Below are 15,641 nucleotides of genomic sequence, written 5' to 3'. Positions count from 1 at the left end.
TAATATGCAACAATAAATGTTATTTTGGTGACATAATTCATGCCAATGACCTATGTTTAATTTTTTCAAGTGATATGAAATACAATGATTTTAAGAATTTTACTGATAGCTAGAATTGACTATAATTAAAACATTTGGGGGCCCAGCAGCAAAAATCTACCAAATTTCATAAACATGTGAAAACTTAAAAAATATTTTTTTAACATTTATTTATTTTTGAGAGACAGAGAGACAGATCGTGAACCAGGGAGTGGCAGAGAGAGACTCACACACAGAATCAGAAGCAGGCTCCAGGCTCTGAGCTAGCTGTCAGCACAGAGCCCAATGCATGGCTTGTACCCATGAACCGTGAGATCATGACCTGAGCCGAAGTCGGATGCTCAACCGACTGAGCCACCCAGGTGCCCTGAGAACATGTGAAAAATTTAAAGAGAGGGATAAATTTAGGTGTGTATTACTTTTCTATTTCTACTTTCATCTCTGGCTGTGGGTTGCTATTTTTTGGCTGATTTTTAAACAGTTACTATGAAATTTGCTTGTTCCCATAATAAACAAAATACTATTAATATTAATATTAATCTGCTTAGTTTTCATTCATCATATCATGATCAGTTGACTCAAATCTTTTGTGGATAGTAACTCCCCCTCAATCATCTGCTTCCCCAAACCAAAAGTGTTACAAGCTTCCAAAAGTATGATTTTACTCATATGTGGAATTTACGAAACAAAACAGATGAACATAGGGAAAGGGAAAAAAAGAGAGGGAAGCAAACCATAATTATTTAATTTATTTAAGTATAGACTTAATTATAGAGAACAAACTGAGGGCTGATGGAGAGAAATGGGTGGGGAATGGGCTAGATGGGTGATGGGTATTAAAAAGGGCACTTGTGACAAGCACTGAGTGTTATTTGTAAGTGATGAATCACCAAATTCCTCACCTGAAGCCAATTTACCATATATTTTAATTAACTAGAATTTATTAAAAAAATGTTTTAGGGGCACCTGGGTGGCTTTGTCGGTTTAGCGTCTGACTTTGGCTCAGGTCATGATCTTACGGTTCCTGTGTTCAAGCCCCGGCGTCAGGCTCTATGCTGACTGCTTGCTCAGAGTCTGGAGCCTGCTTCAGATTCTGTGTCTCCCTCTCTCTTTGCCCCTCCCCTGCTCACGCTCTGTCTCCCTTTGTCTCAAAAATAAATAAACATTTAAAAAAATTTTTGAGAGACAGAGCCCGAGCAGGGGAGGGGCAAACAGAGAAGGAGACACAGAATCTGAAGCAGGCTCCAGGCTCTGAGCTGTCAGCACAGAGCCCTACACGGGGCTCGAACCCACCAACCATGAGACCATGACCTGAACAAAAGTCGGTCACTTAACCGACTGAGCCACCCAGGCACCCCTAACTAACTAGAATTTAAATTAAAATTTGAAATAAAATAAAAGTATGACAATTTTCCAGCAATAAATAAATTTGTCAAAGAACTGGCATACTTGAAATTATTGACACCAGTGAATTCTTTCCTTGTTGACAGACCTTGCTGGGAAGAAGTTCATTATACAAAATTAGCTTTAGTAGCGTGACCTTAGAATCAAGAATGATAATTTTTTTAAAATTTTTTAATGTTTTTTATTTATTTCTAGGAGAGAGAGAGAGAGAGAGAGAGACAGCGTGAGCAGGGGAGGGTCAGAGAGAGAGGGAGATACAGACTCTGAAACAAGCTCCAGGCTCTGAGCTGGCAGTCAGCACAGAGCCCGACGCGGGGCTCGAACCCAGGAACCGCGAGATCCTGACCTAAGCGAAAGTCGGACGCTTAACCGGCTAAGCCACCCAGGCGCCCCAAAATCAAGAATGATAATTTTTGTATCAGGATAAAATAGCATCATAATATGGGTGCTATTTACAAGGAAAAATGTGAATTTAATTACATTTAAAATCATGAAATACTTGTTGAATAGATGCACTGAGCTGGCCTCCTGTGTTTCAGGTACTATTCAAAGATTAGAAAAATCAAAGAGAAATAAAACCAAAAGGGTCACTTCCCTTATTAAACTTCCACTTTAATGAGGAAAGGAGAAGAAGAACGAGTATTTTGACTATAAGGGGAAAGGGATATTGTGAAAATATCTAGAAGAATGAGCTAGGCTTGTCCAGATGTCCTTTAAATTTTTTGTGAGGATATTAAATGTAAGTTAAAACCTGAAGGATTAATAAAAGTGTAAAAAATCCTTATTTTACTCTTGCTTCTTTGGCTTAGTTGATTTTTAAAATGTTTTAGGTCAGTTGTTGCATTCTTTTATGTTTAGGTTAAACTACTATTAGGCTTACTTAATAATACCCCTAGCATAATAATACTTCTATATTATTTGAATTCACTAAGTAAACATTATAAAAATGTATTTACACCTAAAGTTTGAAGAATGTATCATTCTTTCTAAGTAGAGTATTAACTGCACCAAATTCTCACCTATTACAAGTACGTGAAGGAAAGGAAAAGAAACCAAAACATTTAAAAAGTAATTAATCTGCCGCAAACCTTTCCTAGGTACTATAGCATCAGGATAAAAATAACATAATGACAAAGGTTTTTGTTTTTATAAATATTCATACATAACATATATGTATATATGCTTTATACAGATTATAAATTATATAGTATAAATTTATAGTATAATGAATGATACAAATATTATCCCTGTACAGAATTTTCACTACAGACATGGTTCTATATTAAGTTTTGTAAGAGATTAAAAGTGAGTCACAAACCACTTTATGTACATTTTACTTATTATGATGGTTATCCTTACGTTACAATTATGTTAACTTATTTTATCCACAATTAGATGGTACCTACTTTGTGCTTGACCCCAAGCATAGAAAGAATTCAGTCCCTAACCAGTCCACAAAGAGCCCACGATTTAGAGAGGAAGTTGGACACATAAAGATTATATATGTAGTTCAGGAATGAACAAAAACTCTTATGCCTGTAATCTCATTTGATCTTGATAAATAAGAAGAGTATTGGGTAAATAAGAAGAGTATTTTTATCACATTAATTTTAAAAGAAACAGTAAAATGACTTCCCTATTACCATGCATTTTCTTTTTTTTTTAATTTTTTAAAAATTTATTTATTTCTGAGAGAGAGAGAGAATGTTAGCAGGGGAGGGTCAGAGAGAGAGGGAGATACAGAATCCAAAGCAGGCTCCAGGCTCTGAGCTAGCTGTCAGCACAGAGCCCGATGCAGGGATTGAACCCACGAACCGTGAGATCATGACCTGAGCTGAAGTCGGACGCTTAACCGGCAGAGCCACCCAGGCGCCCCTACCACAAATGACAGGAATTCACAAAGCTAAATAAAAAGCACTTGAATTAGGTCCAAGAATCAGAATAAAATATAGAATTTTTAGATTAAAATGTATCTAGATAATGGTCTCTAATGCAGCTTCTCTCAATTCCCCACTTAAAAAAAAACAATTAAGAAATGGAGAAGAGATGAACATTAATCTAAGAGTGGCAATTAGCTATTGCCAACATCTGGGGCTGGAGAAGAGATTCATTAATTACAAGATGTGTGGATCCCAATTAACAATCATAATCAGAAGTTATCATTCATTCATTATTAAATGTTTGCTCTGAGCCAGACATTTTGTACTTTCTTGAAAGAGAGGTAGTAATATGATTTAGCTTTTTATCCCTACTGTTCTGGATCGGTTAGAAAAAAAGAAGTGTCTACGCCAAGCCGAAAACTGAGCATGTAGGCCTTCTTTCTGAGATGGTCAATATGAATACGATCATTTTTAACTTCCCAGAGACTGCCACACCCCAAAAACAGAAGGGCAAGGATTATTCATGCATGTTTATGTTGGTGGCGGCAGGGCCGAAGGTCTGGGCGTGAAGCCCTACATGGAAGTTGTAATTTCAGAAACAGAGTGAGTGGAGTCGGAAGAGTGAGGCATTCTTTGTTTTTGTGTTCTATTAGTTCATATAATTTTTAAAATAAGCATTAATAGAGGTGCCAGAGTGGTGCAGTCGATTAAGTTGGCCTCTTGGTTTCGGCTCAGGTCATGATCTCACAGTTCTTGAGTTTGAGCCTCACGTGGGGCTCTGAGCTGACAGTGCAGAGCCTGCTTGGGATGTTTTCTTCCTCTCTGTCTCTTCCTCCCCTACTCTCGCTTTCTCTCTCTCAAAAATAAAATAAATAAACATTAAATTTTTTCTACCCAACTGGTACATTCATTAGCATTAAACACAAGACTCTTCTCTTCCTTGACTCCAGGAAGCCACGCCCACAAAGTCCCAGGCTCCTTAAGCTCCTCTGTCCCATTTCTGAAACAGGCTCTCAGGCAGTAGCTTGAGTTGGCCCCCAGGACTGTGAGCTGCTGACTCTTCTGCCTCCTCATCTCCATGACAGCCTGTTTCATGACATGCCTCTCCTCCCAAGGGGGTTGGCTCTTCTCCATTTGCTTGGTGAGGAAGCCTATCTTCCTCTTGAAAAAGCCCTTGGCATCCTCAGCTGTTGTTTCTACATAGCAAGCTGTTCCCATGTCCACAAGGACATGTTCCACATCGCGTAGCTTCCCAGGGACATACGAAGACCTCATCAGTGGGACAAGTAATTCTTTCCCCTTGTTGTTGAGCATGGCCAGACAGTCCTTGGCTTCCACATACTTGGTCTGTACCACCTTGAACTGAGCAATGGACGTGGACAAAAACTCCAGCTGGCTCTTGAGTATCTCTAGCTGCGGCAGGTTCAGCTCGGTGAGGTTAACTGACTCCGCCATGTTGGGAAGGAGGAAAATAAATAAGCATTAATATAAGCACTCAATAAGAGGAGATAATATTTCTATCCAGTAATGCTTAATAAATTGTATGCTTGCTCATCTAAATCAGGCCACATATGTGGGAATGCCAAGTAGGCCAGCTCTTACCATTACAAATAAAATTTAGAGCACGTTCACAAACATCCCTCCTTCTGTTATAAAATGCTTGCTCAAATCTAACACCCAGTATGTATGAACAGTGAAAAGGGGAATTTATACACCCTGAATGTACCACATCTCAACAGACTGCTTCTTACTCTAGAATAAGATACAAATACAGGGTATACAAATACCCCTGAATTCTGCTTCTGCTCAGGAGGCAGGAAGCTTCAAGAAAATGTCATTTCTGAACTAACAATGACAGAAAAGAAAAAGAAAACAGATTATTTACAAAATCATAACTTTCTATTCAGCTCAGCAGAGAGTTAAAGTCACAAGTCAAGTAAACTGTATTCCAGAAAGAGCTAATCCCCTTTTGTGAGCGATGGGACACAGGAACTGTTTTATTTTAGCCAATAGAAGATGTGGAGGCCAAACAAACAAGTCAGAAAGAATTGGCTGGAATCATAACACATTATGAAAGAGCAAATGTGGGCCGGCAGCAAGTTAGAATAACTAAAATCCCAGATCCGAGGAGGGGTTTATGTTCATGTATAAGCCTTGTGCATCGCTCCCCAATAGGTGATCATGAGGGAGGTCAAGGATGTGGTGGGAGACGGGAGACCCCTTCGGTGGTGCAAGAGGTGACCGCTGCTGGGGCCAGACACACAGCCCTTCATCATTCTCTGCTATGAGGCAAAAACCCTAAAACTGTGGGTGTATGCGCAGCAGTCACTCAACATCCAGGGCCACTTAAATACTAATTAATTCTGAGAAAAGAGTAGAAGCAAAAATCCCTCTGTTTTTTTGATTGAGGGTAAAAAGCCCTCTTAATTTGGGATAAAGGCAAAAGTCAGTTGTGTCTGGAGAACACGTGTACCTGAGAGGGAGACAAGAAGCCATGAGGGGCTCAGGATTCTGCGTCCATTCCAAGCAGGAGTGAGCCACCCCTGGAGAAGGAGCAGGAAATATTTCCTGCCCAAGACAAATCACAGATTGGTGTCTATGATGAGCTTAGGATGCCTCACCCCCAAGGGCAGGTACGCAGGGCCTGCCCAGGGTGGAGGCTGACCGGGGGCAAAGGCCAGCCCAGTGTGACTCCACAGTAAAACCCGTCCCGAGGAAAGTGAAAGAGTTCCCACTGGAGATGGAGGGAGAGCATGCCCTGAGGCCCAGGGGTGCAGGGGCCTCGGAGAGCAGAGGGAGCAGGAAAATCGTGGGCACCAAGCCCTGCTCTCCACACAGGTGAGAACAGCATCCGGAATCCCATCGAACAAAACAGTAGCAACAGTGAAACCTGAACCCAGGTCAGCTTCTGATACCACTGATCTGGAACTTTGTAGGTAATATATTTCCGGCTGATTTTAGTAACTGTTGTCTTCAGTTTTCAGCAGTTTGACTATATGTCAAGATGTTTTGTATTTTGTTTTGTTTTTAATTCTGCTTAGAATTTGAAGAAATTCTTGGTTCTTTGCTTTTTTTTTTTTTTTTGGTCTCAATTCTAAAAAGTCCTCACCCCCCCTTTTTTAAAAATATATAAATTTTTTCTGTATAACTTACATTTTCTCCTCCTCTTCTAGGAATTCAATGACAACAATGTTGGACTGAAGGTACTGTATAACAGGTATTAGATGCTTTTTTGTGTGTTTTCAAACTCTTATTTCACCTTGTGTTTTATTGGGATAGACCAATCATGAAGTATACTGATTCTAAACAGTCCTTATATTTAATCCACCAGATAAATTTTTCATATTTGAGATTATATTTTTATTGCTAGCACTTCTATATAGCTCTTTTAAAATATTTTTAAATGCTTTGTACATTTATTTTTGAGAGAGCGAGAGAGGGAGAGACAAAGTGTGAGCAGAAGAGGGGCAGAGAGAGAGAAGGCGACACAGAATCCGAAGCAGACTGCAGGCTCTGAGTTGTCAGCACAGAGCCTGACGTGGGGCTCAAACCCACAAACCGTGAGATCATGACCTGAGCCGAAGTCAGATGCTTAACCAACTGAGCCACGCAACTGCCCCTATGGTTTTTTTTTTTTTTTTTTTTTTTTTTAGTTGTCACTCTTCTTCTGGAGTTACTATCTCTTCGTGGATTTTACCCACTTCTCCACTTCTTCAAATAGATCCTGAGCCATCTTTGGGTCTCCTCCTGTAGACTATTTATTCCTTGTTTTGTCTGTATGTCACATTTTCCGATTTTTGTGTGTGGATGTTTTCTAATTTGTGGTTATATGCCAATGTTTTCACACACTGTGATGGAGAGAATTAATTGAGTGATATATATTTTCCACACATCCATCGTTTGTCAAGCTGTGGGAGCTGAGAGAAGGGTCAGTCTATCTGATCCGTAGTTTATCTGGACCTGGGCTTTGATACACACAGTGTTTGATGGAGTTCGCCACTGACTTCAGATATTTTGAGAGTTGGATGAACACTTTCCTATCAGCAGGGCACGGGGCGAAGAACTGGTAGAGTTCAGTAATCTGCCTGCGCTTCAGAGCTGAGCCCCCAGAGAGACCTCTTCCTACTTCACAGCCTGGCTGGTAAATTTCTGGTCACCAGAGCTCTCTGCTCTCCAGTGCTTCCCCTTCACTTCTGTGCCTTCTAGAGAATTCCATCGTCCTGCTGTCTGCTCCTCAGCCTTCAGAAGGGGCCTCCCTACCCTCTGGAGTGACTCAGAAGGTTTCCGAATTTCTCTCAATTCTACTCTGATGCGTTCAGGCTTTAGTATCTACAATTTCTCTGTGGAATTTCTCACAGTTCTGTCACCTCATCTCGAGACTTTGGTGAATAAAAGCTCTGATCCCCTCAGGTGACCCCCTCAGTCTGCATGTTCAGCTCCTAGTTTTTGGTAGTTAAAGACCTAAGGATGTTTTCTGAACATCCCTTCCTCACTCTTTTGGTGGGCACAAGCCAGCACATTTTGGACAGATTTCTATCTGATCTGCTGTCCCCACCACACTTGGAAGGTGACTGCATGTGCCCTGGGGAGAATCCTTCTCAGTTCTCCTTCTATACCCCAGCTGTTGATACATGATTCACAAGGTTCTGGTGACGATGTACAGAAAAGTGTTGGTGTTTGAGTGCAGACTTGCTCCGGGGTCGGGCTGCTTATAATTCTAACAGGACTTGCCAGCCTGCATGTTGATGGGAAACGTTTTTCAAAGTTTAGCTGTTTTCACCTAACCGTCATCTATGGTGGATTCCTCTTCCACTTGCTCTTTACCCAGGAATAAGCTCAGCCATGGGTCATAAATCTCCTATAATTTGGGATGGGGAGGTGGATTTAGTTCTTTTAGATTTCTTTGAGGCTGCAGCAAACTGTCTCTCCCATCTCGTGATTGCTATTTTAGTTTGAATAATTTCTTTTCACTAGAACTTTATAATCTCTAATATTTATAGAAAGTAATATTCAGTTATTATTAAATGGTGACCCTTAAATTATTCTCCAGCCTCCACTGCGTGTGCAGTTACCACTCTTCACATTCCACATTCCATTACCCTGGCGTTTCAACATTTTGTCTTCAGGGGCACCTGGGTGGCTCAGTCAGTTAAGTGTCCGACTTTGGCTCAGGTCATGATCTTGCTTGCAGTTCGTGAGTTCGAGCCCCGCATTAGGCTCTGTGCTGACAGCTTGGAGCCTGCTTCGGATTCTGTGTCTCCCTCTCTCTCTGTCCCTCCCCTGCTCTGCTCTCTCTCTGTCGCTCTCTCAAAAATAAACATTAAAAAATATTTTTTAAATTGTTTCTTCATAGTCTTCTTACGATGTGAAATCTTTACTTATATGCCTACTTGTTTATTGTCTAAATTTTCCCCTGATAGTATAATCTCCGTGAAGCCAGGAGCGTGGATTATTTGCACTGGCCACTTCATTCCAGTACTCAGAAGAGTGACTGGCACAGGGTAGATACGCAATACATAAATTCTGAATAAATTAATGAATAAATTTTGGGGTGAAGAGTTTGTTTACTTTGCATGACTACATTAAAAATCCACCTCCTCTTTGGAAGTACTTGGAATTAAAACTGCTAGTTGTCTGTAAACTGGGGGGCTGAGCTGTGAGTGGTGTATGGTATGAATCACCCAAATCCAGAAGTCGGCCTGAGCTTCTTAAGCAAATCAACTTTACTCTCCTTGCTCACACAACCAAGTCTATAGAAAGGCTGGAAATTACCAAGTTGGTCTTGGTACTTGAATGAAATTGCAAACCAAATTTAAAAATAGAAATTATTTTAATGATTGTTAAAAATGGAAATATGAAACAGAAATTATCTAGAAAGAAACATGATTTAGGTAATTACATATAAAAAGAAGAAAAGAAAATCTTAAAAATATCTCATGGGGTGCTTGGGGCCTCAGTTAGTTGAGCATCAGATTCTTGATTTTGGCTTAGGTCATGGTCTCACGATTCGCAGGGTCAATCCCATCCCTGTGTCGGGCTCCAAGCTGACAGTGTGGAGCCTGCTTGGGATTCTCTCTCTCTCTCTCTCTCTCTCTGCTCCTCCCCCACTCACGAGTGTGCACACATGTTCTTTCTCTCTCAAAATAAATAAATAAACTTTAAAAGAAGAAAAAAGAAAAGAAAAACAAAGGCCTGAAAACAATAGAAGAAAATGTAGGAAAATCAACCTTATCACAACAAGATATTCAATGCATAAAATAAGTGAAAATTTATTTTTAAAAAGTATATCTGGTTATATAAAAATTAAACCTTTAGACTGAGGATCATCATAATGAAACCCAAACCGGTTATTAGGAAAAATATTTTCAGTATATAATGCAGAATATTATCTTCTGAACATAAAATGCTTTATATAACAGTAAGAAAATATGATACCTCAAATGGAAAACGAGTAACAGACGTGAATGAATAATTCACTACAATTAAATGACAAAAAATTTTAAATTTTCAGTTATTAGGTATTTAGTAAATGAAAAAGACAACATCAAGATGCTCTTATTTTATGCCTTGGAAGTTGGCATTAACAATTTGTGTTAGTGTCGTCATGTTTGTCGAGAATGACACATTATCATCTATTAATTGATCTGTAAATTAGGTTCAAGTCCTAGACAATGTGCTGGCAGGTTTGTTTTTTCCTGAGTCCTCTCTCCTTGGTTTGCATTCAACTGCCTTCTCATTGTGTCCTCACATGCTTGGCCCTTGTCCCTGTCTTCTGTCTCTTCCTCTTCTTGTAAGGACACCAGTCCTATAGAATTACAGCCCCACGTTATGACCTCATTTAAATATAATTGCCTACTCAAAGCCCCAATTTCCAAATACTTCAACATTGGGAGTGGAAATTTCAAGGTAAGAATTTGGGGAGGGACACAATTCAATCCGTAACAAGTACCTTTTAATTTACTGACCTTTGGATCTTCTCTTTACAAATGCTATTTCAAGTGTTTTACCATTTTCTGTTGGGTTTCCTGTTTTCTCTTATTGATGGATAGTTCTTTATATGTTCTTCATATTTGTTCTTTGTTAAATATATGTGTTGCAGATATCGTTGTCTCTCTGGGCTTGCCTTTCACTTCTAAGTACAGTCTTTAGATAAAAAGACATTTTAAAAATTTCAATGTATACCAATTTATCAATGTTTTCGTTCTTATTTGTTTTCTATTTAAGAAATTTTTGCATATCAAGTGAATGATGATTTTTCTTTTATTTCTTCTAAAAGCTTTATTGTTTTATCTTTCTCATTTATATCCATAGTCCATTTAGAATTGATTTATGTGTACAATGAGAGGAAGATATCAAGAATAATATTTTCTATGTGCATATCCCTTTGATCCAACAACATTTATTAATATTTATTTACTTATTTATTTTGAGAGAGAGAGAGAGAGAGTGAGAGCACATGCTCGTGCATGTAGGGAAGGAGTAGAGAGAAAATCCCAAGCAGGCTCTGAGCTGTCGCTGTGAAGCCTGATGCAGGGCTTGAAACCACAAACTGTGAGATCACTACCTGAGCCAAAATCAAGAGCTGGACACTTCACCAACAGAGCCACCCAAGCTCTGTAAATACAAATAAAAATACTAGCATCTCGTTATTTCTCTGCAATGTTATCTTTGTCAAAAATCAGATGGCCATATATATTTAATTAATGTTTAAAAAGACATAAATTGAACTACCTACACTTAAATTTTAACAGATATTTTATTTATTTTTTAAAATTATTTTTAGTTTATTTATTTTTGAGAGAGAGAGAGAGAGAGACAGAACATGAGTGGAAGAGGAGCACAGAGAGAGGGAGACACAGAATCTGAAGCAGGCTCTAGGCTCTGATCTGTCAGCACAGAGCCCAACGCAGGACTCAAATTCATTAACTGTGAGATCATGACCTAACTGACTGAGCCACCCAGGTCCCCCTGGACAAAGTTAATCTTTTAAAGCACCGTTTTATATGGGCATGTATTCAGTTAGATCATACCAATTTTGCATCACACAAGTATATATGCCTATTTCTCCATCTTATTGTGCTATATGCTGAGTTAGTTTTCTATAAACAAAGAAAACCCCCAGAAAACAGAGCAAAAAAACCCACACACAGGGGCGCCTGGGTGGCTCAGTCGGTTAAGCATCTGACTTCACCTCAGGTCATGATCTCACTGACCGTGAATTTGAGCCCCACATCAGCCTCTGGGCTGACAGCTCAGACCCTGGAGCCTGCTTCAGATTCTGTGTCTCCCTCTCTCTCTCTCCCCCTCCCCCACTTACTCTCTGTCTCTGTCTCTCAAAAATGAATAAATGTTAAGAAATTTTTTTAAAAATCCCACAAACACACAAACATATAATCCATTACAGAAATAGGGCAAATTGACACAAAAGCTTTCTGACTTTTGGAATAATTTACTGTTTAGTTCCCTCATTATTTTTATTTTTCCTCAATGCCTTCAAGCTTTTAACTAATAAAATTATACTTATTTAGGGAGCCTGGGTGGCTCAGTTGGTTGAGCATCCGACTTTGGCTCAGGTCATGATCTCACGGTGATCTCACGGTTCGTGGGTTCAAGTCCCGCGTTGGGCTCTGTGCTGACAGCTAGCTCAGAGCCTGGAGCCTGTTTCAGATTCTGTGTCTCCCTCTCTCTCTGACCCTCCTGTGCTCATGCTGTCTCTCTCTCTTTGTCTCTCTCTCTCTCAGAAATAAAAACATTTTAAAAATTAAAATAAATAAATTATACTTACTTAAATTAAATTTTATCAAAATTACATTTTATTATTGAAACCTCGAAACCACTGCAGAAAAAATACATTGGTAATCAACAATTAAGGGAAATTTCTACTGCACAAATAATAACAAATGATGCTTGGAATTCATTTAGACATAGTTTTCTTATCTGAAGAGCCAAGCAAAGATATTTATTATCTTTACCACTTTTCCCAATTTCATTGGAAGTATTATTTATGGCAATTAGAAGATAATGCATTTTAAATATAAACAAATCATTAAAAAGATAATAAAATCTTTTATGTCCGTGTCATTATCACTTTTATTTCCTAATTTAGTTATGCCCCAAATTGTTAGTAGTTATTTTTAAAATCTGGCATCTAATTTATCAGCCATGAAGCACATTTTCTCAACTGTGAGCATTTCCTGTTATTTGCACTCTATTTTGTACACATTTGGAAAGAAAGTTGAAATGAGAAATAATCAAATAACCAGATAAACTACTGTATCAAAAATAAGGGGATGTTGTTAGAATATTTAACAAAACCATTTCTAGGTTGGTTTCTTCCAAATATACTTACTCTATGCGTGTAAATGCAGAATACCTCATTTGGATATGGTGTCATTCGCAATTCATAAACAAATTTAAGAATATATTTTTGTTAAGTGAGGGTTGCCAAGTCATTCTTTGCCCAAGACTAAAAGAGTCTTCAATTAATGAAAAGAAATGCTTAATAGCTATTACTTCCTACACTAGACAATAGACCTAATTGAAAGGACAACCGGTTATGCTTAATTGACTGAGCCACCCTGGCGCCCCAAGGACAACCAGTTATGAACAGCTGGAAAGGTTAGGGAACCAAGAAGAAAGTCAATAAAAGTCAAGATGTACAGTTAGAGTCATCATGATTTTGGAAGAGAAAATCCTTGTAGTAGATCCAGAACTGAAAATAGAGAGGGATTATCCTTAGAATGCTTGGAGGATTTTTCTGGATTAGAGGCTGAAATAATGTGCATGTTCAATCTAGGTTCTGAACCGATTCAATCTACTTTTGTTATTTAACTCGTACATATCCTACACCTCGCCTGTCTTTATAAGAACAACCCTTCCCATCTCCACTGGCAGGAGTATGAACTCAAGAGCCAGCAGGTATTTAAATATATTAGCACTGAAGCATGAATTCCCTTTGGCTGACCAATCTGGAGAAATGATATTTTGAATAAAACAAATCCCATTCTCTAAAAATTACAAAATTTTAAAATTCTTTTGTTTTTAAACAACAAAAACTGATACATAATAAACAGAAGGTTCATTGGGGAGAAGTCTTATACATGGGAGTGAGGGGACTGTGCCCATGGCACCATGGTACTCATCATTAGTCACACAAAGTCCGGTTCTGCTTGAAAGTCCAGTTCTGCTTAATAGAAGTACCGAGACATCTTTACCATCACAGGGATATCCTGACCACTGCTTGAATCAAGGATCCATAATCTAGCACTTCTAAGAGTTTTTGCTATTTCAGAATTCTCATCGTAATGGTACTTATTGCTATTGATTTTAATTTGAATTTATTACGTCCCTGTAGGCAGAAGGTAATGTTCTTGGCGACATAAAAAGGAATCAATTAGGTCTGAGTCCGCTGCCAGGTAGTAGAATGAGATTGGTAATTCTTACATTAATAGATGTGGAAAGGATTACCTGAACATAAACAAACATATAAAACACCATTAAAGCCTCATTAATTTGTCATACCCTTCAAAATTTATCATTATTTGATTTAAATGCATTAATGTTTACTTTTGATGAATAAATTCTTTCTTCACAGATTATATGCATAAATGCTTAAGGGAATATTATGTTTCCAAGTCCCTTAGACACACTAATTTACATAAGTGGTGCATTTAAGAATAGTTAACCCATGAGAATTTTTTAATGAGAAATTGTAACTTTTTTAAAATTCTGAAAATGTTCAGAGTTTTTCAGTATTAAAATAACTACTTCTAATCTTATGATATCCTCTTGAATATGTCTTATTTCTATCTTGTTTTTAAATGAGAAAATGTTTTGAACTCTGTTATTTATCTGGAGTATGGGAAACACATGTGTGTTATCTAACACCTCCCCTGGTTATTTGTGGTTATTTGAGACCTCCCTTGGGGGCATTAATCCCTTATACATCTGAGCAGCACATGAATGTAGCCTGAGTAAAATTCTCTCCAGATCTTTAGTGAAGGTGAATTTTGAAGGCAAAAAGGGAAGATACATGGTGAAAGGGTTATATTCAAGGCCCCCTCCCCAGCCTAGCTTCCAGACAAAACTCACAAGTGTCTGTACTCGGCCTTAACTCTTTGTTTTTGTAGGCCATGGTGCCCCTCATTATCAGAAAGTAGACCACACTACAAAACATATTCTTTCTGGGGCACCTCGGTGGCTCAGTCGGTCACGAACCTGACTCTTGATTTCGGCTCAGGTCATGATCTCACAGTTCGTAAGATTCAGCCCTGCATCAGGCTCAGCGCTGATGGCACATAGCCTACTTGGGATTCCCCCCCTCTCTCTCTCTGCATCTCCCTCACTTGTGTTCCCTCTCTCTCTCTCAAAATAAACAAAATAATATTCTTCTCTAGCGTGACCACAACTCACATTCCAACAAGCCCCAGACAGAGTCCCTTGAGAACCCTGCCACCTCCTGGCCAAGAATCTACCTGGCCGAGAATCGACCCCCTCCCCACACACGCCCTGGGCACAGCGGCAACCCTCTCACATCCTTAAGGAAAAGAAAAACCATAAAAGGCTCAGCCCAGCAAAGCGTAGAGCAGACTTCTCTCTCAATGTCTGGCCCTTCTCCTCCCTTGGAGAATGCATAAACTGTCCTGCTTGTTATTCTGCTCTTTGTGCAATTCTTCGCTGCCTGCGTCACTGGTCACCTTAACACGGGGCACACAACTAAGGATAGGCTCTGTCGCCCTCTGGAACACACCTCAATGGGCTTAGACTGAAGACATAAGAGAATGCAATCATAGAAATCATTCAGCCTGCAAACCAGAGAGAAAAATATTAAAAATAAAATGAACAGAAGCTAAGTGACCTGTAAAATAGTGTCAAGGAGTAGAATGTATGTATAACTGAAGTCTCAGAAGGCAGAGCGTATGGGCCAGGAAATATATATTGAAAGGAATAATTTTCTATACTCCAAATTACCCATATTTGGAAATTAAATTAAGTTAAAGATGCAAAAGTTCAGGGATCCTCGGATGGCTCAGTCAGTTAAGTGGGTGACTTTGGCTCAGGTCATGATCGCACGCTTGGTATGTAAGTTTGAGCCCCACATTGGGTTCTTTGCTTTCTGCTCAGAGCCTGCTTGGGATCCTCTGTCTTCCTCTCTCTCTCTACACCCACCCCCCACACTCTCTCTCAAAAATAAATAAACATTAAAAAAAAAGACCCAAGAAGTTCAGTAAACACTACATAGTGTAAGCTTCAAGAAACGATGTTACTATGTTTTATATTCCAAAGTCAAGTATATCTTAAAAGTATTTAAATAATAGC

Source organism: Crocuta crocuta, unplaced genomic scaffold (genome assembly GCF_008692635.1).
Source record: "Crocuta crocuta isolate KB4526 unplaced genomic scaffold, BGI_CrCroc_1.0 scaffold36, whole genome shotgun sequence".
NCBI lineage: Eukaryota > Metazoa > Chordata > Mammalia > Carnivora > Hyaenidae > Crocuta > Crocuta crocuta.
Note: the sequence above shows the minus strand (reverse complement) of the source record.